Here is a 24,532-nt window from a genome sequence, read left to right on the forward strand (position 1 = left end):
TCATGCATATCCTCTGTTTCTTTTCTCATTTCTTCCCCAGGGAAGAATCTGTGCATACAGTGTGGATATCTAAGTCATAGATAACAAGCCTATTGCACCCTTGGAGTATGGCACAGCGAGAATAAAGGAGAAAGAAGCTGGAATCAGAAACAGTGAGGGTCAGGGAGAAGTTCTACAACATTCTCTGCTAGGTGGATGAGAGATGCAAAGGAGATGACATGATCTGTGAAGGAAATTACACAGGGCAGGTGTCAGCTCAGGCTGCTGTCCACATGATGCCTGGGACATGTCTGAGGGACTGGCCTGCTGCACCTCACAGCACATAATTCTGGAAGGGCGGTGGGAAACCCTGAGCCAGAAGTGGTTATCTTATTTTCGCTCATGTGTGTGCAGTGAGTATTTAAAGTATAGTATATTGCACTGCCCCCAACCTTCTGACTTCCCAGAGGTGACCGATGTTTTAGCTAAAAACATTTAGCTAAATGTTTGAATGGAATTGTGCTTTAAAATAAGGTACAACTTGCTGAGCATGGTGGTGCATGACTACAGTCCCAGCTACTCAGGAGGCTAAGGAGAAAGGCCCAGGAGTTCAAGTCCAGCCTGGGCAACATAGCAAGACATGTCTCTAATAATAATAATAATAATAATAATTAATAAATAAAATAAGGTACAAGATGCTGGGGGTCAAGAGAGAAGAGGAGTGGCATCATGTCAAGCCTCTCCAGCAGAAAGGACACACTTGCTGGATTGTGTGGGGGCTTTAGAATAGGGGCACCCAAGGGATCACAAGGCAGTCAATAATTCTACACAAGCAGCAAATTTGATGCTGAGGATGACCAATGTCGATGCCACTTAACCCTACTGTTGCAGCCCCAGATCCTAGTATTTGAAACATGCCTCAAGAACGAAACACTTAAGAAGTGCTGAATAAGAATTCCAATCCTGGCTTCATCACTAACTTGCTTTGGGAACTAGGGCTTTAATTTGCTCAAAGCCTCAGTTTGCTCATCTGTAAATTGGGGCAAAAATAACATCTGTTCAACTTACCTACCAGAAATGTTGTGTGGCTAAAAAGAAATAGAAGATATGAAAATGCTTTGGCTATATTCAAAGTTCTATATACATGGAAGATATTAAGGATCCTCCCACCTTCAAAGTTCATGTCTAAGAAAATCCCTACTAAATCCTTTAGAATGGAACTGCTCAATATAGTAGCCACTAGCCACAATGACTACTGAGTACTTAAATGTGACTAGTGCAACCGAGGAACTGACTTTTTAATTTTTATTTAACTGTAACTAATTTTAATTGAAAAACTGATACTCTATTCAATTACTGGAAAATTTTTAAGTACATTTGGACCAACCTGGATTTGTGAATCTACTTTTTTTCCCAGTGTTTTTTCTAATTTTTTTATTGATACATAATAGATATACATATTTTGAGTGTGCATTCAAACATTTAATATAATACATTCATATAATTTGTAAAGATGAAATCAGTGTAACTGGGATATCTGTTACCTTAAATGAATCTACTTTTTAAATGGTAAATTTTATAAAGTCTAAATATATGTGCAGTGTTTCTGTTTAAATTTAGTGTTTGAATTGAGATGTGCTGCAAGCGTACAATACACACCAAATTTCAAAGACTTAGTTAAAAAAAAAAAAAACACTGGGAAGGGTAGGAGGAAGGGAGAGATAGGGAGAGATTTGTTAAAGGATGTAAAATTACAGCTAGTTAGGAGGAATAGGTTTTAGTGTTCTATATGACTGTAGTATGGCCATAGTTAACAATAATATGTAGTTTCAAAGAGCTAGAAGGAGGATATTGAATGTTTCCAACATAAGCATCAATATTTGAGATTATAGATATTCTAATTACAGTGTTCTGATCACTATACATTATATATATTGAAACATCACTATGTACCCTATGAATATATACAATTATTACATGAATATGTATCAAAACAAATTAAATTTAAAAACAAAACAGATATATAAAGCATCTTCTTAATAATGTTTTATATTATGTGTTGAAGTGATAATATCGTGTATATATTGGGTAAAGTAAAATATATCATTAAGATAAATTTTACCTCTTTGTACTTTTTTCTTAATGTGGCTACTAGAAAATTTTAAATTATAGCCAGGTGTAGTGATGTGCACCTGTAATCCCAGCTACTTAGGAGGCTGAGACGGGAGGATCGCCTGAGCCTTGGCGTTCATGGCTGCAGTGAGCTGTGATCACTCCACTGCACTCCAGCCTGAGTAACAGAGCAAGACCCTGTCTCTTTAAAAAAAAAAAAAAAAAAAAAAAAAAAAAGGACAATTGGCTGGACGAGGTGGCTCACGCCAGTAATCCCAGCACTTTGGGAGTCTGAGGCGGCGGATCACCTGAGGTCAGGAGTTTGAGACCAGCCTGGCCAACATGGCGAAACCCCATCTCTACTAAAAATACAAAAAGTAGCTGGACGTGGTGGCGGGTGTCTGTAATCCCAGCTACTCGGGAGGCTGAGGCAGGAGAATCGTTTGAACCGGAGAGGCGGAGGTTGCAGTGAGCTGAGATCTCACCACTGCACTCCAGCCTGGGAGACAGAGTGAGACTCTGTCTCAAAAAAGAAAAAAACACACAAAGTAAAATTACAGTCCGGCTTGCATTTTATTTCTGTTGGAGAGCACCACTTTAGAAAGAGACAGGGAACAGGGAGATCCTTATAGGAACTAGGAAGAGGAGCCATTGCAGAAGTAAATTCTGTGATCCCAAAGTGCTGGCACCATCTCCTGGGTTTGAGAACCCATACAGAACAGCGCAGATTGCTGTTGAGGTCAGCTCCCAGCTCCCTGCCTCATTCCTCTCTGATTCCTCTTTTGTTCAGGCACAAAAACACTCCATCTTGAAACTTTTGTCATTATTGCTTTGGTAGAAGGAGACCACAATTGTTACCTGGGTTGTGAGTTGGGGACAACAGCATTTCAATGACTAGGAGATTTCAGGAGAAGCTAGTGGCCATGAAGATTCTCAAAATCAGCATGAACTTTATTTTTCACTTGTGTTCTGTCAAAGTTTGCTTCGACCCAACGTGTGAGAGAAATTCACCCTGCAAGCATTTGCTCTTCTCTGGTTTTGTGTCTTTTCCTCCAGAACCGCGTTGTTTTTTGAATGTTTTGCACGCAGCCAGAGGAAGTCTGGCTCATCCGAGTCGGCCAGCCGAGCACATCTGGAAGTGGTTTCTGGGGCCGCCCCTCTCTGACAGCGCAACTCCTGGGTTCCCAGCACAGAGGTGGAAGAAACCCGAGACGCTCCAAAGTCAACGCAAGCAAAGGGGAGTGCGAGTCGGGGAGGAATATTCTTTTGGAAACGTAATATTGGCCTTGGGGATCTCCAGCCCTTTGGGACTTCCAATGAGATCTTAGAAGCGGCAGAAGCATCGTGAGGGCGGCAGCCCAGGGCCAGCCACGATTTGAACGCTCTGCCTTACAGCTCTTCTGGACCGAGGAGCCCAAAGCCCTACCCTCACCATTCACCAGGTAAATAGAGAAATTTACGAGCAGCGTGCAATTGTTCCATTTTATCCTGGCCGGTCTGCAGCAGTTCTTTATTCTGCTACAGACCCAAGAAAGCAAATCAGAGGTGTCAGATTGCCCCACACAAACTTTGCCTTCAGAAACTTCCCAGTACGAATTTGTAGCATTCCGGCGGAGCCCTTTTCGGCCATTTCCAGCAAATCCGGTGTGCAATGTTTCTCACGTCCTGGGCTGCTTTTCCAGACCTGGGTTTCTCCTCCTTCTTTCCACAAATATTATAATTTACTATTTGTATCAGATTTTAAACATAAAAATCAGCAGTTAGGATGTGGGTGAATGCTAGCATTTAATGAAGGTATGTCCTGAGCCACAAATGATTTAACTGAGCTGTGATTCATGTTTTCAGAATCTGTCTTAGGAAGCTGTTCTGCCCCCCAGAAAGAACTGGCCGTTGTGGAAATCCAAGTGAGGCTTATTGTAAATACAGTAGTCATGGTATTTGGGTTGAAAATGCTTTTTAAACATTCAAAAAATATCTTATGTTTATGAGCAAGTGTCACACATTGGATAAGCCTAATATATAATTTATGAAATAAGAAGGATAGTTAACATGAGAGTAAAAAAAAAAAAAAAGTGAGAGAGAGAGTGAGAGAAAGAAAACATGATGATATCTGAACGTCTGGATGTGCTTTGGAAAACAAAATCAGTCCTCTCGTTGTTTGCCCCTGGGCAGCCAAGTATCCAAAGTCATATTGGTTGGTTTTTGTCTTTTCCTTTTCCTCCAAATGTTCTGGTGTGGCACTTCTGTGTAATATCCTTTCTATATTACATAATGAAATTCCAGTTCTCCCTTTAATGCACTTGGAAGTAGAGCTGTGCAATGCAATGGTAAGAACATAGGCTCTGGAGTCAGGCTTACAGGACTGAATCTATGTTCTGCCACTTACACACCTTTCTAAGCTTGACTCCGGGTGATTGTTTAACTTGCGTGCACCATAGTTCCTCATCTGTAAAATGAAAATTAAATGACCTATTGTCAATAAAGGACATAATACAGGACCTGCAAAGTAGTTAGGCCTCAGGAAAGGTTAGCTTCTCTGATGGTGCTGATTATGGCAGTGGTGACAACGGTGATCATGCATCCTGTTTTTGGCAACACCTCTGCTTTTGACATATGGTTCCCTCTGACAGTCCAGTCGTCCAAGTGTTCCTCATACCCTAATATGTCATCTCTCCAGCACTTTGCTTTCTTCCTTTCTTCCTTCAAACACCTCTCTTTCTTTTATTTTCCATTCTTTCTTTATTTCTTCTTTGTGCTTCCTCTTTCGTTGCTGAGAGAAAATGAGGTTCATTAAGCCACAGCCCTCATAGTTATTGTTTCTAGTTCCCGAGGAAAATGATTCTAAATCCTTTTTAATTTCAGCATTTTCCAAAGAATGTTCTGAAAAACAGTCCCATGGGAAACTCTGTGAACTATATTACCCTCTTAGAGATCGCAAGGCATAATAGCATTTTAAAGGTCCTGAGAAGTCCTGTAGTAGAGAAATCCTCTTAAGGTTGTTTAATGCAATGATTCCCAAACAATTGATGGCTGAACCGCTTTATCGCATAATGTAAGTTAACATTTCTAGGACCACACTCTGGGATGTGCTATTCTGGCCACACTTGTTTTCGTTTTGGTTCCTCTTATGGACATCCTATTTCCCACCTTCCCTGGAGCTCATCCAAGGGGATACCTTGTTTTTCCTTCTCAAGTTAAGGACGTAAGATTATCATATGTGTTGTATTGGTATATAGAAAATCTGGCCTAAAGTGGAGAGCAGAGGTCAGCAAACTTTTTCTGCAACCAGCCTGATAATAAGCCATATGGTTTCTGTTGCAACTGTTCAACTCTGCTGTTGTAGTGTTAAAATAGACATAAAGAAAACAAAAAATAAGCATGGCTATGTTCTAACAAAACTTTATTTACAAAAACTAGTGTCAGGCAGGATTTGACCTGGGGCCATAGTTTGCTGACCCTTAATCTAAAGGCTTTTTGTGAAAGAATTTCTCATGCCAGCACAGGAGAAAGCAAAACACATTCTTTGTAAACTGAAGACTCTCTTGTCCGGCTCCCCTAGTGCTGTGGTCTGAATGTTTGTGTTCCCCCCAAAATTCATATGTTGAAACTCTAACTCCCAAGGTGATGCTGTTAGGAAGTGGGGCCTTTTGGCAGTGGTAACCTGGTGGTTAGGTCATGAGGACGGTACCATCACCAATGGAATTAGTGCCCGTATAAAATAGGCCTAAGAGACTGAGCACAGTAGCTCACGCCTGTAGTCCCAGCACTTTGGGAAGCTGAGGCGGGTGGATTACTTGAGGTCAGGAGTTTGAGACCAGCCTGACCAACATGGAGAAACCCCTTCTCTATTGAAAATACAAAAAATTAGCTGGGCATGGTGGCGCATGCCTGTAATCCCAGCTACTCGGGAGGCTGAGGTAGGAGAATCGCTTGAACCCAGGAGGTGGAGGTTGTGGTGAGCTGAGATCGCACTATTGCACTCCAGCCTGGGCAACAAGAGTGAAACTCTGTCTCAAAGAAAAAAAAAAAGAGTAAAAGGGCCTAAGAGAGCTGGTTCACCCCTTCCACCATGGAGGACACAGCTAGAACGTGCTATCTGTGAACCAGAAAGTAGGCCTTCACCGTCATGCGCGTCCGTATGAAAAGACCACCAAACAGGCTTTGTGTGAGCAATAAAGCTTTTTAATCACCTGGGTGCAGGTGGGCTGAGTCCGAAAAGAGTCAGCGAAGGGAGATAAGGGTGGGGCCGTTTTATAGCATTTGGGTAGGTAAAGGAAAATTACAGTCAAAGGGGAGTTGTTCTCTGACGGGCAGGAGTGGGGGTCACAGGGTGCTCAGTGGGGGAGATTTTGAGCCAGGATGAGCCAGGAAAAGGACTTTCACAAGGTAATGTCATCACTTAAGGCAAGGACCGGCCATTTTCACTTCTTTTGTGGTGGAATGTCATCAGTTAAGGCGGGGCAGGGCATTTTCACTTCTTTTGTGATTCTTCAGTTACTTCAGGCCATCTGGGCTTATATGTGCAAGTCACAGGGGATGCGATGGCTTGGCTTGGGCTCAGAGGCCTGACACCAGACACTGAATCTACTGGCACCTTGATCTTGGGCTTCCCAGCTTCAAGAACTATAAGAAATAAAGTTGTGTTGTTTAGAAGCCACCCAGTTCAGGCAGGCATGGTGGCTCATGCCTGTAATCACAGTACTTTGGGAGGCTAACGTGGGAGGATTTCTTGAGGCCCGGAGTTCAAAACTGGACTAGGCAACATAGCAAGACTCTGTCCCTACAAAAAAATTTTTTTAATTAGCTGGACGTGGTGGCGGTGCATGCCTGTAGTCCCAGCTATTTGGGCAACTGAGGTGAGGGGACTACTTGAGCCCAGGAATTTGAGGCTATAGTAAGCTACGATCATGCCACCATACTCCAGCCTGGGCTAAGGGAGGAGACTACCCCTCATATCATCTTATGCCCAATTTCTGCCTCCAAAGAAAGAAGAAGTAAAAACTAAAAGGCAGAAATGAAATCCACAGGCAGACAGCCCAGCGCCGCACCCTGGGCCTGGTAGTTAAAGATCGACCCCTGACCTAATTGGTTCTGTGATCTATAGATTACAGTCATTGTATAGGAGTGCACTGTGAAAATCCCTATCTTGTTTTGTTCTGATCTAATTACCGGTGCCTGCAGCCCCAGTCACATACCCCCTGCTTGCGCAATCAATCACGACCCTCTCACTTGCACCCCCTTAGAGCTGTGAGCCCTTAAAAGGGACAGGAATTGCTCACTCGGAGAGCTCGGCTCTTGAGACAGAAGTCTTGCTGATGCCCCCGGGCGAATAAACCCCTTCCTTCTTTAACTCGGTGTGTGAGGAGTTTTGTCTGAGGCTTGTCCTGATACAGGGCAATAGAGTAAGACCCTGTTCAAAAAAAAAAGCCACCCGTTTAATGGTATTTTGTTGCAGCTCAGTGAATGGAGTAAGACACCTGTTCTATGTATCTTGGTGAATCTTGAGTAAGCCTTTCACATATAGCAAAAAGTCAAAAGGCAAGAGGTATTTTGTTAGAGGACAGACTCCTGAGTCCTGATTTTTTTCTTTCCTTCAGTGAACCCTTACTCTTGTCCTGTTAATGACTCTGTAGCTCACAAAGCTTAAAATGAAGTGCTCTGTTAAATGTGTTTTATGCATTTGAGAACTTCAGGGTGCAAGTCTTGCAGAGTTAACTTACAGAGCTTATGTCAGTTGCTTGGCACAGTGATAGCAACCATAGCAGTGGAAAGTGGTTGGCTGTAGTAACTATCAAGGTGGTTAAGAATGTGAACTCAGAGCCAGGCTGCCTGCGTGTAAATATTAGCTCTGCCACTCATTAGTTGTGTGACCCTTGGCAGAGCTCTTAATTCTCTGAGCCTCAGTTTTCTCACTTGTGTATTGGAATAATAACCTTAAGGAGTTGTTGTGATAATCAATGAATTGATATTTGTAAAAGTCTTAGAACAATGCCTGGCACATAGAATTGCTATGTAAGTGTTAAAATAGTAATAGTTAATACTTATGTAGCAATAGTTTTGTAATATGCAGAACAATCCCATTTTACAGATAGGGTTTTGTAAGTCACCCACAATTACACAGCTAATTGGGATTCACAGTCAGCTCTGCCTAAGGATAAAGCCCATATATCCACTAATGTACACAGCTCTCATATTTAAGTCATTCAACAGCACTTTTAGGAACCCCACCTTTTATCTTCCCTTTGATTCCCAGATCATTTCCTATTACTCCCTACCTGTACCCATGGCAGACATAATTAATCAATCACAGCACTCTCCTTCCTTCCTTCCTTCCTTCCTTCCTTCCTGTGATGGTTTTAGATTTCTTCTCAGTCTAGCAATCCCAACAGCCCATACCATAGCTGACCAGAGCTGACATGACAGAGCTGAAGCATAGGGGTACTGATTTTTGGAGTATTTTTCTGAAGAGCCTTTCCCACTTTGCTTTTTGTTCCAAGGCAGAGCAAATTCCCTTAGCCACTGCCAGGTCTCAAAACATTCTTTCCAGGTTTGGCCACATGTCTAAACTCTTTGGCATCTGGTAAAATGGCTCCCCATGCAAGGTCTTCAGGGGCTTATTTTTAAACTTACAGGCCTCTTCTCATGCCCAGAACAACTCTCTGAACTCTCCTTTTCTTCCTACTCACAGGCCCTAGAACCTCAACCTTCTTTTCTCCCCTCTTTGAGGATGCCACTGCCCAGTACCTTGCCTGCCCTGCAGTGGCTCCCAGCTCCACCTCTTTGTCTGTCCTGAAGACAGGCCTGCAAGCAATTTCATGTTAAAGTCTTGGCTATTTATTACCACAGAGAAACCATACACGGAAGTCACTCGGGCTAGGAAAGCTCACAGAGGTGCAAGGGGTGCAGTTCTGGGGCTCTTTGTTGTGATGGTAGCAGGAAGGCTGATAAGACAACCAGAGCCCTCTGCTTTTATTCCTGGAGTGGGATCATCAGTAGTTTCCCTCCTTCTGGCTGACCCGTTTCTTTCTGGGACTGAAGAGCAGAGCAACAAGAACCTCTTCCCTTTTCTTTCTCTCTCCTGATTCTCATTGATTCAACATACATTTATTGAGTTCCCACCTTGGGGCAGGACAGGCAGATGGAGGTGAGGAAGCCACAGTCTCTGTCCTCAGTGGTCTGTCTGGTGGTTTAGTGGAAGAGATAGGCACACCACAGTATTAGACAACGGTCTGGTTAGGCTGGGCTCAGTGGCTCATGCGTGTAATCCCAGTATTTGGGAGGCCGAGGTGGGTGGATCACTTGAGGTCAGGAGTTTGAGATCAGCCTGGCCGATATGGTAAAACTCCCGTCTCTACTAAAAACACACACACACACACACACACGCACAAAAAGAAAAAAAGCCATACGTTGTGGCCCATGCCTGTAGTTGCAGCTACTCGAGAGGCTAAGGCACAAGAAGGCTGGGAGGCAGAAGTTGCCAGTGAGCCAAGATCATGCCACTGCACTCCAGCTTGGTTGACAGAACAAGACTCCATCTTAAAAAAAAAAAAATTCTGGTGAGTGCAGGGATAGGAATGGAGACTGGAGGAGCACCCAGGCAGGGTAGTCAGCTGAGGCTTCCTGGAGGAGGCAGTGCCTGAGTTGAATTCTTAATGCATAAGTAACAGTTTGTTATGGAAGGAGGAAGGGGAAGGGTGTTCCAAGCAGAGGGGGCTGCCTGAATCGAAGTCCAGAGGGAAGAAAAGTATAGACTATTGGGTGTGGAGGACAGTGGAGGCCCAGAGACTGTGAAGCAGTTTGGCAAGAACAGAGGCATGCCACGGAGGACCAGTGGCCAACTTAAGAAGCTCGGACCTTAACCCCCTGTAGCAGCTTCCAGTGAAAGGCTTTAGGCAGGAAAGGAACACTCAGAGTTGGGTTTCAATCATTCAATACAATTCTACCCGGCAACTGGCTTGTATTTAAGAAAAAAAAAAAAAATTAATGTCATCCAAAAAAGGCAGTGGGTATGGGATGGGGCTGATCAGGAGTAAAAAATAATTATATATAAAAAAAAGACAATATTTGAATAATGGGGGAAACTTGAATATGGACTGCTTACTGGATGTTATTAATGTGATTTTAGGTGTAATAATGGCATTGGGGATATACAGGAGAATGTCCTTCTTTTAAAGATAGATATGCTGAAATATTTAGGGGGAGAAGTGTCATGATGTCTACAATTCCAAAAATACATATGTACATATGAAGTTCAGTTAAGTAAATATGTCACCATGTTAGTAACTGGTGGATCTGGTGAAAGGTATGTGACTCTTTATTCTTCAAACTTTTCAGCAGACTTGAAATGTTTCAAGTGAAAAAAAGAAAAAGGAAATCAAAACAAAAAATTAAGGCTACTCAAGCTGCATTTGTGTTTCAAATGAACTTGATATGATTATCAAACAACAAAAAAGTTACTATGGCCATTAGGCCAGTGATGGATTGAAGAAGGGGAGGGTACAGAAATTCTAAAGACAGGAAGACCAGGTGGGAGGTTATTGCCGAGGTGTAATTAGTAGGACTCAGTGATTGAAGGAGAATTTGGAAAGAGAAGTTGAAGAGGAATCTGAGAACCCCAGAGAAGGAGTTTCTGTAGGGGAGGTGCTACTTTCAGTTGTGAGTGTAGGGGGTTTGAGATACTTCTGCAGCACCCTGAGGAGAGGGTTGCACATTCATCCCTTTGGTCCATAAATGTTTTCTAAGGGCTTATATTGCCAGGCACTTGTCTAGATGCTGGATATATGGCAATGAATGAAACAAAATTTCCTGCCTTCATGGGGCTTATAATCTATCATTTGGAGGGCAGACAGTATGCTGGTGATGAGGAGGCAGTCTGCTGGAAGATGGTAACTGCTGAGAGGATGCAATTTGTGCACTGTTGGGGTTAGAGGCTTTTGACTAAGAGACTGAGAGACATGAGGGAGCACGCCATGTAGATATCTGGGAAGAGGATTCCAGGCAGCAGGAATAGCACGTGGCAAGGCTCTGAGGCAGGAGGCTGTCTGGCAAGGAAGCCAGTGTGATCATGCGAGATCTGATGGAAGGATGCTGTAATGACTTTGGTTTTTACCCTGAGAGAGACAGGAAGGCCTTGGAAGGTTTTGAACAGAGCACAGCACAATGTGACTCATATTTTCAGAGGTTCACCCTGGCTGCTTTATTGAAAATCAGCTGAAGGGAGACAAAGGCAGAATAATATAGTCAAAGGCTAACAATGTGCCAAGGTGGAGCCACAGAAGGTGGTAAAAATTCTGGATCTATTTTGAAAGTAGAACTGACAAGATTTGCTGTCAGTGCACATGGGAATGAGAAACAGAGAGGGGTCAAGGAAACACCAAGCTGATTTTTTTGTGGAGCAATTTAAAAAACAGAGTCACAGCCAGGCGCAGTGGCTCACACCTGTAATCCCAGCACTTTGGGAGACTGAGGTGGGCAGGTCACTTGAGGTCAGGAGTTCAAGACCAGCCTGGCCAACATGGCGAAACTCCGTCTCTACTAAAAACACAAAAATTAGCTGGGCGTGGTGGTACACACCTGTAATCCTAGCTACTAGGGAGGCTGAGGCAGGAGAATCGCTCAAACCTGGGAGGCAGAGGTTGCGGTGAGCCAGGATTGCACCACTGCATTCCAGCTTGAGAGACAGAGCAAAACTCCATCTCAAAAATAAAAATAAAAACTAAATGGAGTCACCATGAACTGATTTGGGGAAGATTATGGGAGGGGCATGTTTCAAGGGAAATACCAGAAGCTCAGTTTTGGACATGTGGATTCCTGTAAGTGGAGATGCCAAGTGGCATCTGGAGTCTGGAATCCGTATGAGAAGGCGGGCCTGGAGACAAATTTGGGAATTGTCATCATATAAATTATATTTAAAGCCATGAGACAGGATAAAGCCGCCTAAGGAGGGAGTTTAGAAAAAGAAGAGAAGAAATCGCCAAGGTGTTCTAACATGTGGATGCTCAGGAGGTAGGAGCAACCAGTGAAAGAGACCGAGAATGAGCCATCAGAAAGGTGGAGGAAAAGCAGGTGAGCTGAGTCCCCTGAACCACGTACAGGAAGCGTGTAAGGAGGAGAGAGTGGGCACGTAGTCTGTTAGCCAGAAGATGTTCCCCCCAGACTCTGCCCCATTCCAGTTTCTCTTGGTTCCCGATCTCTGCCTTTTACCCTACCCCAAGCTTGTCCAACCCGTGGCCCACAGGTCGCATGCAGTGCTGGACAGCTTTGGATGCAGCCCAACACAAATTTGTCAACTTTCTTAAAACATTATGAGATTTTTGTGTGTGTGTGATTTTTTTTTGTTTAGTTCATCAGCTGTGGTTCATGTTAGTGTATTTTATGTGTGGCCCAAGACAATACTTCTTTCAATGTGGTCCAGAGAAGCCAGAAGATAGGACACTCCGCCCTACACATTCTTAAGCTGTCTGGCATCACTTCCTTGGTTCTCCAGTTCTCCATCCCTGAAACTATCAGTTTTCTACCTCTTTATAACTCTGATCCCTCTCTTAATTCCCCACAATCAGCTTATCCCAGGGCTTCTGCAAACATTTCTTGAGCACCTATTTAATCTACTGGAATATCTTTGACTTCAAATACCAGAAACACCGATTTACAGCAGCTTAAACACATGGGTTGATTTCTCTCACATAAGAAGTTTGGAGGAGGTAGGTATTGATGGCATTGATTCAGCAGTTCAATGACATAGGAGCTGACCATTCTGTGTAGCTCTTGACCTCTCCCTCATGGTCTCTAGCTCCAGCCATTATGGCCCCATGCAAGGCAGGAGGAAGGGGGAGTTGACACTTCATCCAGAAAGGAAAAGTTTTCTCAGATATTCCTGGTAGATTTCCACTTAAGTCTCTGAACATCAGATCTATATTATGTGGCTACTACTAGCTGCAAAGAAGGCTGGTAAAATCTCTATTTGAATTTTCCTACCTCTCATATGGAAACAGGCAAAGGAGAAAAGGATGGGAAGAGCTGTTGGATCAGCCAGCTATCAAAGCTGCCACACTACCAAGTGCCAAATGCTTGCCATGAACTGGAAATACAGAAATGATTAACGTAGTACCCATCCTGTCCCTGGAGCTTGCATTCTACTAATGAAACATAAGAATGAATAGAGTATCTTAGCTTGGTTTGGTGAAGACCAGGAGCCTTCTCTGACACCCATGTTCTGGGTTAGGTGCCCCTCCTTGATGCTTAAACAATATCCCATGCTTACATCTACCAAGGCATCTAAGCATACTGCATTGCCATGATATATTTACTGGTGTCTCCCCCTCCCTTCCCCCAAATGTGGACTAACTGGGGACTTACCTTTGAATCTCTAGTGCCTGGGTGCCTGGTATATTTGTGGAGGTTGAGTAAATGTTTGTTGAATGAATAAATGAAATGTCAAGGGAGCCACCCTAATTACCTTCTTGTCCTGGGGGTTGGGCCCTTATCCCTTCTTAGCTTTTTGTTGTTGTTGCTGTTATTGTTGAGAAAGAGTCTTGCTTTGTCACCTAGGCTGGAGTGCAGTGGTGCAATCTATGTTCACTGCAACCTCTGCCTCCCAGGTTCAAGCGATTCTCCTGTCTCGGGCTCCTAAAGAGGTGGGATTACAGGTGCGTGCCACCACACCCAGTTAATTTTTTTTTTTTTTTAGACAGAGTCTCTCTCTGTCTCCCAGGCTGGAGTGCAATGATGCGATCTTGGCTCACTGCAACCTCTGCCTCCCAGGTTCAAGTGATTATCTTATCTCAGCCTCCCGACTAGCTGGGATTACAGGCTCCCACCACTATGCCCAGCTAATTTTTGTATTTTTAGTAGAGATAGGGTTTTACCATGTTGGCCAGGCTGGTCTCGAACTCCTGACTTCAGATGATCCACCCACCTTGGCCTCTCAAAGTGCTGGGATTACAGGTGTGAGCCACCGCGCCCGGCCCCACACCCAGTTAATTTTTGTATATTCAGTAGAGACGGGGTTTCACCATGTTGGCCAGGCTGGTCTCGAACTCCTGACTTCAGATAATCCACCCACCTCAGGTGTGAGCCACCGTGCCCAGCCCCTTATCATTTTTAGCTATAACTAGTTAACTCATATTTACATTCTAATAGCAAAATCTCTAACACCTTGCCAGAAAACAGTGCTGACTCCCCAATCACTTTTGTAAGGTTAAAAATAAATTTATTGGCCGGGCGCGGTGGCTCAAGCCTGTAATCCCAGTACTTTGGGAGGCCGAGGTGGGCGGATCACGAGGTCAGGAGATCGAGACCATCCTGGCTAACACGGTGAAACCCCGTCTCTACTAAAAAAAATACAAAAAACTAGCCGGGCAAGGTGGCGGGTGCCTGTAGTCCCAGCTACTCGGGAGGCTGAGGCAGGAGAATGGCGTGAACCCGGGAGGCGGAGCTTGCAGTGAGCTGAGATCCGGCCACTGCACTCCAGCCCGGGCGACAGAGCGAGACTCCGTCTCAAAAAAAAAAAAAAAAAAAAAAAAAAAAAAAAAAAATTTATTTATTCTCATATTCTGTAGAATTCTGAACTTACAAATTTACAGCCAGTAAAGTTACAATACAGCATCTAAAAAGTTAAAAGTACCTATACACTCAAGTCTCATAGTACTTAGAAAATGGGATGCTTAATTTTTCAGTTTGTTGTTTTTATTTCAAAGAGATGTATAGTTAATCTGACTCATTTGAATAACGGTGAGTGAATTGCAGATACTGTTATCAAAGACTGCAATTCTACAGGCATAAATAATTTTTTTATTATTATACTTTAAGTTCTAGGGTACATGTGCACAACATGCAGGTTTGTTGCATAGGTATACATGTGCCATGTTAGTTTGCTGCACCCATTAACTCGTCATTTACATTAGGTATTTCTCCTAATGCTATCCCTCTCCCTGCCCCCACCCCATGACAGGCCTCGGTGTGTGATGTTCCCTGCCCTGTGTTCTCATTGTTCAATTCCCACCTATGAGTGAAAATATGTGGTGTTTGGTTTTCTGTCCTTGTGATAGTTTGCTCAAAATGATGGTTTCCAGCTTCATCCATGTCCCTGCAAAGGACATGAACTCATCTTTCTTTTATGGCTGCATAGTATTCCATGGTATTTATGTACCACATTTTATCATTGATGGACATTTGGGTTGGTTCCAAGTCTTTGCTTTTGTGAATAGTGCCGAAATAAGCATACGTGTGCATGTGTCTTTATAGTAGCATGATTTATAATCCTTTGGGTATATACCCAGTAATGGCATGGCTGGGTCAAATGGTATTTCTAGTTCTAGATCCTTGAGGAATCGCCACTGTCTTCCACAATGGTTGAACTAGTTTACACTCCCACCAACAGTATAAAAGCTGTTTCTCCACATCCTCTCCAGCATCAGTTGTTTACTGACTTTTTAATGATCGCCATTCTAACTGGCGTGAGATGGTATCTCATTGTGGTTTTGATTTGCATTTCTCTGATGACCAGTGATGATGAGCAGTTTTCCTGTGTCTGTTGGCTGCATAAACGTCTTCTTTTGAAGAGTGTCTATTCATATCCTTTGCCCACTTTTTGATGGGATTGTTTTATTCTTGTAAATTTGTTTAAATTCTTTGTAGATTCTGGATATTAGCCCTTTGTCAGATAGGTAGATTGCAAAAATTTTCTCCCATTCTGTAGGTTGCCTCTTCACTCTGATGGTAGTTTCTTTTGCCGTGCAAAAGCTCTTTAGTTTAATTAGATCCCATTTGTCTATTTTGGCTTTTATTGCCATTACTTTTGGTGTTTTAGTCATGAAGTCCTTGCCCATGCTTATGTCCTGAATGGTATTGCCTAGGTTTTCTTCTAGGGTTTTTATGGTTTTAGGTCTAACTTTTTTTTTTTTTTTTGAGATGGAGTCTCACTCTGTCGCCCAGGCTGGAATGCAGTGGAGCGATCTCGGCTCACTGCAAGCTCCGCCTCCTCGGTTCACGCCATTCTCCTGCCTCAGCCTCCTGAGTAACTGGGACTATAGGCGCCCGCCGCCACGCCCGGCTAATTTTTTTGTATTTTTAGTAGAGACAGGGTTTCACCGTGTTAGCCAGGAGGGTTTCGATCTCCTGACCTCGTGATCCGCCCACCTCGGCCTCCCAAAGTGCTGGGATTACAGGCTTGAGCCACCACGCCCAGCCTAGGTCTAACATTTAAGCCTTTAATCCATCTTGAATTAATTTTTATAATTTTTATATAAGGGGTAAGGAAGGGATCCACTTCCAGCTTTCTACATATGACCAGCCAGTTTTCCCAGCACCATTTATTAAATAGGGAATCCTTTTCCCATTTCTTGTTTTTGTAGGTTTGTCAAAGATCAGATGGTTGTGGATGTGTGATGTTGTTTCTGAGGCCTCTGTTCTGTTCTGTTGGTCTACATGTCTGTTTTGGTACCAGTACCATGCTGTTTTGGTTACTGTAGCCTTGTAGTATAGTTTGAAGTCAGGTAGCATGATGCCTCCAGCTTTGTTCTTTTTGCTTAGGATTGTCTTGGCAATGTGGGCTCTTTTTTTGTTCCATATGAACTTTAAAGTATTTTTTTTTCCAATTCTGTGAAGAAAGTCATTGGTAGCTTGATGGGGATGGCATTGAATCTATAAATTACCTTGGGCAGTATGGCCATTTTCACGATATTGATTCTTTCTATTCATGAGCATGACTGTTCATCCATTTGTTTGTGTCCTCCTTTATTTCGTTGAGCAGTGGTTTGTAGTTCTCCTTGAAGTGGTCCTTCACATCCCTTGTAAGTTGGATTCCTAGGTATTTTATTCCCTTTGTAGCACTTGTGAATGGGAGTTCACTCATGATTTGGCTCTCTGTTTGTCTGTTACTGGTGTATAGGAATGCTTGTGATTTTTGCACATTGATTTTGTATCCTGAGACTTTGCTGAAGTTGCTTATCAGCTTAAGGAGATTTTGGGGTTTTCTAAATACACAATCATGTCATCTATAAACAGGGACAATTTGACTTCCTCTTTTCCTAATTGAATATCCTTTATTTCTTTTTCTTGCCTGATTGCCCTGGCCAGAACTTCCAACACTATGTTGAATAGGACTGGTGAGAGAGGACATCCCTGTCTTATGCCAGTTTTCAAAGGGAATGCTTCCAGTTTTTGCCTATTCAGTATGATATTGGCTATAAGTTTGTCATAAATAGCTCTTATTATTTTGAGACAGTTCCATCAATACCTAGTTTATTGAGAGTTTTTAGCATGAAGAGCTGTTGAATTTTGTTGAAGGCCTTTTCTGCATCTATTGAGATAATCATGTGGTTTTTGTTGTTGGTTCTGTTTATGTGATGGATTACGTTTATTGCTTTGTGTATGTTGAACCAGCCTTGCATCCCAGGGATGAAGCCAACTTCATCGTGGTGGATAAGCTTTTTGATGTGCCGCTGGATTCAGTTTGCCAGTATTTTATTGAGGATTTTTGCACTGATGTTCATCAGGGATATTGGTCTAAAATTCTCTTTTTTGTGTGTGCCTCTGCCAGCCTTTGGTATCAGGATGATGCTGGCCTTGTAAAATGAGTTAAGGAGGATTCCCTCTTTTTCTATTAATTGGAATAGTTTCAGAAGGGAATGGTACCAGCTCCTCTTTGTAACTCTGGTAGAATTCAGCTGTGAATTCATCTGGTCCCAGACTTTGGTTGGTAGGCTATTAATTATTGCCTCAATTTCAGAGCCTGTTATTGGTCTATTCAGAGATTCAACTTCTTCCTGGTTTAGTCTTGGGAGGGTGTATGTGTCCAGGAATGTATCCATTTCTTCTAGATTTTCTAGTTTATTTGCATAGAGGTGTTCATAGTATTCTCTGATGGTAGCTTGTATTTCTGTGGGATTGGTGATGATATCCCCTTTATCATTTTTTATTGCATCTATTTGATTCTTTTCTCTTTTCTTCTTTATTAGTCTTGCTAGTGGTCTATCAATTTTGTTGATCTTTTCAAAAAACCAGCTCCTGGATTCATTGATTTTTTGAAGGGTTTTTTTGTATCTCTATCTCTTTCAGTTCTGCTCTGATCTTAGTTATTTCTTGCCTTCTGCTGACTTTTGTATTTGTTTGCTCCTACTTCTCTAGTTCTTTTAATTGTGATGCTAGGGTGTCAGTTTTAGATCTTTCCTGCTTTCTCTTTTGGGCATTTAGTGCTATAAATTTCCCTCTACACACTGCTTTAAATGTGTCCCAGAGATTCTGGTATGTTGTGTCTTTGTTCTCATTGGTTTCAAAAAACATCTTTATTTCTGCCTTCATTTCATTATTTACCCAGTAGTCATTCAGGAGCAGGTTTTTCAGTTTCCATGTAGTTGTGCAGTTTTGAGTGAGTTTCTTAATCCTGAGTTCTAATTTGATTGCACTGTGGTCTGAGAGACAGTTGTGACCTCTGTTCTTTTACATTTGCTGAGGAGTGTTTTACTTCCAACTATGTGGTCAATTTTAGACTAAGTATGATGTGGTGCTGAGAAGAATGTATATTCTGTTGATCTGGGGTGGAGAGTTCTGTAGGTGTCTATTAGGTCCACTTGGTGCAGAGCTGAGTTCAAGTCCTGGATATCATTGTTAACCTTCTGTCTCATTGATCTGTCTAATATTGACAGTGGGGTGTTAAAGTCTCCCATTATTGTTGTGTGGGAGTCTAAGTCTCTTTGTAGGTCTCTAAGGACTTGCTTTATGAATCTGGGTGCTCCTGTATTGGGTGCATATATATTTAGGATAGTTAGCTCTTCTTGTTGAATTGATCCCTTTACCATTATGTAATGACCTTCTTTGTCTCTTTTGATCTTCGTTGGTTTAAAGTCTGTTTTATCCAAGACTAGGATTCCAACCCCTGCTTTTTTTTTTTTTTTTTTTTTTGCTTTCCATTTGCTTGGTAGATCTTCCTCCATCTCTTTATTTTGAGCCTATATGTGTCTCTGCATGTGAGATGGGTCTCCTGAATACAGCACACTGATGGGTCTTGACTCTTTATCCAATTTGCCAGTCTGTGTCTTTTAATTGGGGCATTTAGCCTATTTACATTTAAGGTTAATATTGTTATATGTGACTTTGATCCTGTCATTATGATGTTAGCTGGTTATTTGGCCCATTAGTTGATGTAGTTTCTTCCTGGCATTGATGATCTTTACAGTTTGGCATGTTTTTGCAGTGGCTGATACCAGTTGTTCCTTTCCATGTTTAGTGCTTCCTTCAGGAGTTCTTGTAAGGCAGGCCGGGTAGTGACAAAATCTCTAAGCTTTTGCTTATCTGTAAAGGATTTTATTTCTCCTTCGCTTAGTTTGGCTGGATATGAAATTCTAGGTTGAAAATTCTTTTCTTTAAGAATGTTGATTATTGGCCCCCACTCTCTTCTGGCTTATAGAGTTTCTGCCGAGATATCTGCTGTTAGCCTGATGAGCTTCCCTTTGTGGGTAACCTGACCTTTCTCTCTGGCTGCCCTTAAAATTTTTTCTTTCATTTCAACCTTGGTGAATCTGACAATTATATGTCTTTGGGTCGCTTTTCTCAAGGAATATCTTTGTGGTGCTCTCTGTATTCCTGAATTTGAATGTTGGCCTGCCTTGCTAGGTTGGGGAAGTTCTCCTAGATAATATCCTGAAGAGTGTTTTCCAACTTGGTTCCATACTCCCCATCACTTTCAGGTACACCAATCAAACGTAGATTTGGTCTTTTCACATAGTCCCATATTTCTTGTAGGCTTTCTTCATTTCTTTTTACTCTTTTTTCTTTTCTCTTCTCGATCTACTTCATTAATTTGATCTTCAATCACTGATACCCTTTCTTCCACTTGATTGAATCGGCTATTGAAACTTGTGCATGCATCATGTAGTTATCATGCTATGGTTTTCAGCTCCATCAGGTCATTTAAGGCCTTCTGTACACTGCCATTTGTCTAATCTTCTTTCAAGGTGTTTAGCTTCCTTGCAATGGGTTCGAACATCCTGCTTTAGCTCAGATAAGTTTGTTATTACTGACCTTCTGAAGCCTACTTCTGTTAGTTTGTCAGAGTCGTTCTCCATCCAGCTTTATTCCCTTGCTGGCGAGGAGCTGCGATCCTTTGGAGGAGAAAAAGCACTCTGGGTTTTAGAATTTTCAGCTTTTCTGCTCTGGTTTCTCCCCATCTTTGTGGTTTTATCTACCTTTGGTCTTTGATATTGGTGACCCACAGTTGGGGTTTTGTGTAGATGTCCTTTTTGTTGATGTTGACGCTATTCTTTTCTGTTTGTTAGTTTTCCTTCTAACAGTCAGGTCCCTCAGCTGCAGGTCCGTTGGAGTTTGCTGGAGGTCCACTCCAGACCCTCTTTGCCTCAGTATCACCAGCAGAGGCTGCAGAACAGCAAACATTGCAGAACAGCAAATATTGCTGCCTGATCCTTCCTCTGGAAGCTTCGTCCCAGAGGGGCACCCACCTGTATGAGGTGTCAGTTGGCCCGTACTGGGAGGTGTCTCCCAGTTAGGCTACACGGAGGTCAGGGACCCACTTGAGGAGGTAGTCTGTTCGTTCTCAGAGCTCAAACACCATGCTGGGAGAACCACTGCTCTCTTCAGAGCTGTCAGACAGGGATGTTTAAGTCTGCATAAGATTCTGCTGCCTTTTGGTCAGCTATGCCCTACTCCCAGAGGTGGAGTCTACAGAGGCATGTGGCCTTGCTGAGCTGTGGTGGGCTTCGCCCAGTTTGAGCTTCCCTGCCACTTTGTTTACCCACTCAAACCTCAGCAATGGCAGACACCCCTCCCCCGGCCAGGCTGCTGCCTTGCAGGTCGATGTTGATCTCAGACTGCTGCACTATCAGTGAGCAAGGCTCAGTGGGCATGGGACCCACCAAGCCAGGCACAGTATATAATCTCCTGTTGTGCTGTTTGCTAAGACCATTGGAAAAACACAGTATTTGGGTGGGAGTGTCCCGTTTTTCCAGGTAACAGGTAAAGTCTGTCACGGCTTCCCTTGGCTAGGAAAGGGAAATCCCCCGGCCCCTTGGGCTTCCTGGGTGAAGCAATGCCCTGCCCTGCTTCGGCTCACCCTCTGTGGGATGCACCCTCTCTCCAACCAGTCCCAATGAGATGAACCAGGTACCGCAGTTGGAAAAGCAGAAATCACCCGTCTTCTGTGTCGATCATGCTGGGAGCTCCAGACCGGAGCTGTTCCTATTCGGCCATCTTGGAACAGAATCCAGGCATAAATAATTTTTAAGGAAGTAAGCATATTCTTGTATATATTGTCTAAATAATTAAAACGACATGAAGTTGTGGACAAGAACATTTTATCGACTATTAGTTCTTAAAATAAGATTTTTTTGTTTGCTTTCTTCAGCTTTATTGAGGTATAATTGACAAATAAAAAATGTATATATTCAGCTAACCATAGTGGCTCATGCCTGTAATCTCAGTGCTTTGGGAGACCAAGGTGGGAGGATTGATAGAGCCCAGGAGTTCAAGGTTACAATGAGCTATGATTGCACACTGCATTCCAGCCTAGGTGACAATCCTGTCTCTGAAAAAAATATATATATACACACATACGTATACACACACACACACGCACACACATACACACACACACATATATATATATCTTCAAGGAGTACAATGTTTTAATATACACATTGTGAAATGATTACCACAATCAAGCTTATTAACAAATCCATCACCCTCACATATTTACCTTTTGTGTATGGTGTGGTGAGAACCCTTAAGATCTACCCTCTTAGCAGATTTCAGGTATATAATACATTATTAGTAATAACCGTCACCATGCTGTGTGTTAGGTCTCCAGGACTTGCTCATCTTATAACTGCAAGCTTGTACCCTTTGACTGACAGACATTTCCTCATTTCTCCACCTCCCTGTCCCTGGTAATTACCCTTCTACTCTCTGTTTCTCTAAGTTCAACTTTGTAGATTTCTCATATAAGTGAACATGCAGTATTTATTTTTCTTTGCCTGGCTTATTTCACTTAGCATAACATCCTCCAGGTTCACCCATATTGTCACAAATGGCATTATTTTCTTCTTTTCTAAGATGAAATAATATTTTATTTTGTGTATATATATGTCTACACATGCACACACATATTCATATATATATACCACATTTCTTTATCCACTCATCCATTTATGGACACAGGTTAGTTCCATATCCTGGCTATTCTGAATAGTGCTGCAGGTTGGGCATGGTGACTCACGCCTGTAATCCCAGCACTTTGGGAGGCTGAGGCGGGCAGATCACCTGAGGTCAGGAGTTGGAGACCAGCCTGGCCAACATGGTGAAACCCTGTCTCTACTAAAAATATACAAAAATTAGCCAGGTGTGGTGATGTGCACCTGTAATTCCAGTTACTCGGGAGTCTGAGGCAGGAGAATTGCTTGAACCCGGGAGGTGGAAGTTGCAGTGAGCTGAGATTGTGCCACTGCATTCCAGCCCAGGTGATGACAGAGCAAGACTCTGTCTCAAAAAAAAAGAAAAAAAAAAATAGTGCTGCAATGAATCTGGGAGTGTAGATTTAGCTTTGATACTGATTTTCTTTCTGTTGGATATATACCCCAAAGTAGGATAGCTGCATCATATGGTAGCTCTATTTTTAATTTTTTGAGAGACCTCCATATTGTTTTCCATAATGACTGTACTAATTTACATTCCCACTAGCAATGTACAAGGGTTCCTTTTTCTCTACATCATCACCAACACTTGTTATCTTTTGACTTTTTGATAATAGCCATTCTAACAGATGTGAAGTGATATCCTATTGTGGTTTGGATTTGAATTGCCCTGATTATTAGTGATTTTTAGTATCTTTTCATATACCTGTTGGCCATTTGTATGCCTTCTTTAGAGAAATGTCTATTCTGGTCCTTTGCCTATTTTTAAATCAAGTTATTTGTTTTTTATTGCTATTGAGTTGTATGAGTTTCTTGTATATTTTGGATATTAACTTCTTATTAGGTATATGGTTTGTAAATAATCGTTCCCATTCCACAGGTTGCTTTTTTATTTTACTGATTGCTCCTTTGCAGTGCAGAAACTTTTTAGTTTGATGTATTCCCACTTGTTTTTGCTTTTGTCGACTGTGCTTTTGGTGTCATATTAAAAAAATCATTGCCAAGACCAATGCCACAGAGCTTCCCCCTGTTTTCTTCTAGTTTTATAGTTTTACATCTTAAACATTTAATTATGTTATTATTAAATTAATAATTAATAAAAATGAATATTTACTTATTTAATATTTAATTCATTTTCTTTCTTTCTTTTTTTTTTTTGAGACGGAGTCTTGCTCTGTCGCCCGGGCTGGAGTGCAGTGGCCGGATCTCAGCTCACTGCAAGCTCTGCCTCCCGGGTTTACGCCATTCTCCTGCCTCAGCCTCCCAAGTAGCTGGGACTACAGGCGCCCACCACCTCGCCCGGCTAGTTTTTTGTATTTTTAGTAGAGACGGGGTTTCACCGTGTTAGCCAGGATGGTCTCGATCTCCTGACCTCGTGATCTGCCCGTCTCGGCCTCCCAAAGTGCTGGGATTACAGGCTTGAGCCTCCGCCCCCGGCCTAATTAATTTTCAACTGGTTTTGTGTATGATATGAGATAAAGATCCAAATTTTTTTATTAATATCCAGTTTTCCCAGCACCACTTATTGAAGAGACTATCCTCTCCCCATTGTGTATTCTTGGTGCCTTTATGGAAGAATAATTGACCATATATGCATGGATTTATTTCTGGGCTCTCTATTCTGTCCCATTGGTTTATGTTCCATTGGTCTATGTGTCTGTTTTTATGTCAGTACTATACTTTTTGGATTACTATAATTTTGTAAATATAATTCAAAATTAGGAAATGTGATGCCTTCAGTTTTGTTCTTGCTCAAAATTGCTTTAGTTATTTGGGGGCTTTTGTGGTTCCATATGCATTTTAGGATTTTTTTTTTTCTTCTATTTTTGTGAAAAATACCACTGGAATTTTGATAGGGACTACTTTAAATCTGTAGATTGCTTTGGGTGTTATGGACATTTTGACAATGTTGATTCTTTCAACCCCCATCACTTTTTTGAGGGCATAATTATATAAAGTTCTAGAATGTTAGATCTAATAGAATTGCCTTCTTCAGTCATAATGATGAGGAAACTGAGACAGAGAGAGATGGAGTGATTTCCCTGGGATCACACAATCATAATGGCTTGTACAAGTGGGGTTCCAACTGTTTGCCAAGCACTGTTGTAAGTACTTAATGCATGTAAATGTATTACTGCATTTAATCCTCATAAAGCCTTATATTACCTTCATTTCCTCAACTTTTTATTTATAAATGATTTTAATTTATAGAAAAGTTGCAAGAAGAGTATAATGGCTCAACCACATTAGCATTGTCTCAGTACCTCTCACTCTCTCTTTCTACACACAAACACCCCTGAACC

The 24,532-nt window shown here is 42.2% G+C and overlaps 1 protein-coding gene across 9 annotated transcripts in view; it reads left to right on the forward strand.

Annotated features, from left to right (window-relative positions):
- GLT8D2 (glycosyltransferase 8 domain containing 2) overlaps positions 1 to 24,532 on the forward strand; it is a 75,194-nt gene that overhangs the window by 11,577 nt on the left and 39,085 nt on the right. For 4 of the 9 annotated variants that reach the window (XM_033220849.1, XM_033220847.1, XM_033220850.1 and 1 more), the window contains one exon: positions 3,148 to 3,533. The exons of 1 other annotated variant lie outside the window; for it this stretch is intronic. The gene's annotated coding sequence lies outside the window, so the exon portion shown is untranslated. Of the gene's footprint in view, positions 1 to 3,147; positions 3,534 to 3,936; positions 3,996 to 24,241; positions 24,335 to 24,532 lie in introns of those variants that run through there. 4 more of the 9 variants (XM_033220851.1, XM_033220852.1, XM_033220856.1 and 1 more) reach the window with 3 other exon arrangements.

This window comes from Trachypithecus francoisi, unplaced genomic scaffold (assembly GCF_009764315.1).
Source record: "Trachypithecus francoisi isolate TF-2019V2 unplaced genomic scaffold, Tfra_2.0 Lachesis_group11, whole genome shotgun sequence".
Classification (NCBI taxonomy): domain Eukaryota; kingdom Metazoa; phylum Chordata; class Mammalia; order Primates; family Cercopithecidae; genus Trachypithecus; species Trachypithecus francoisi.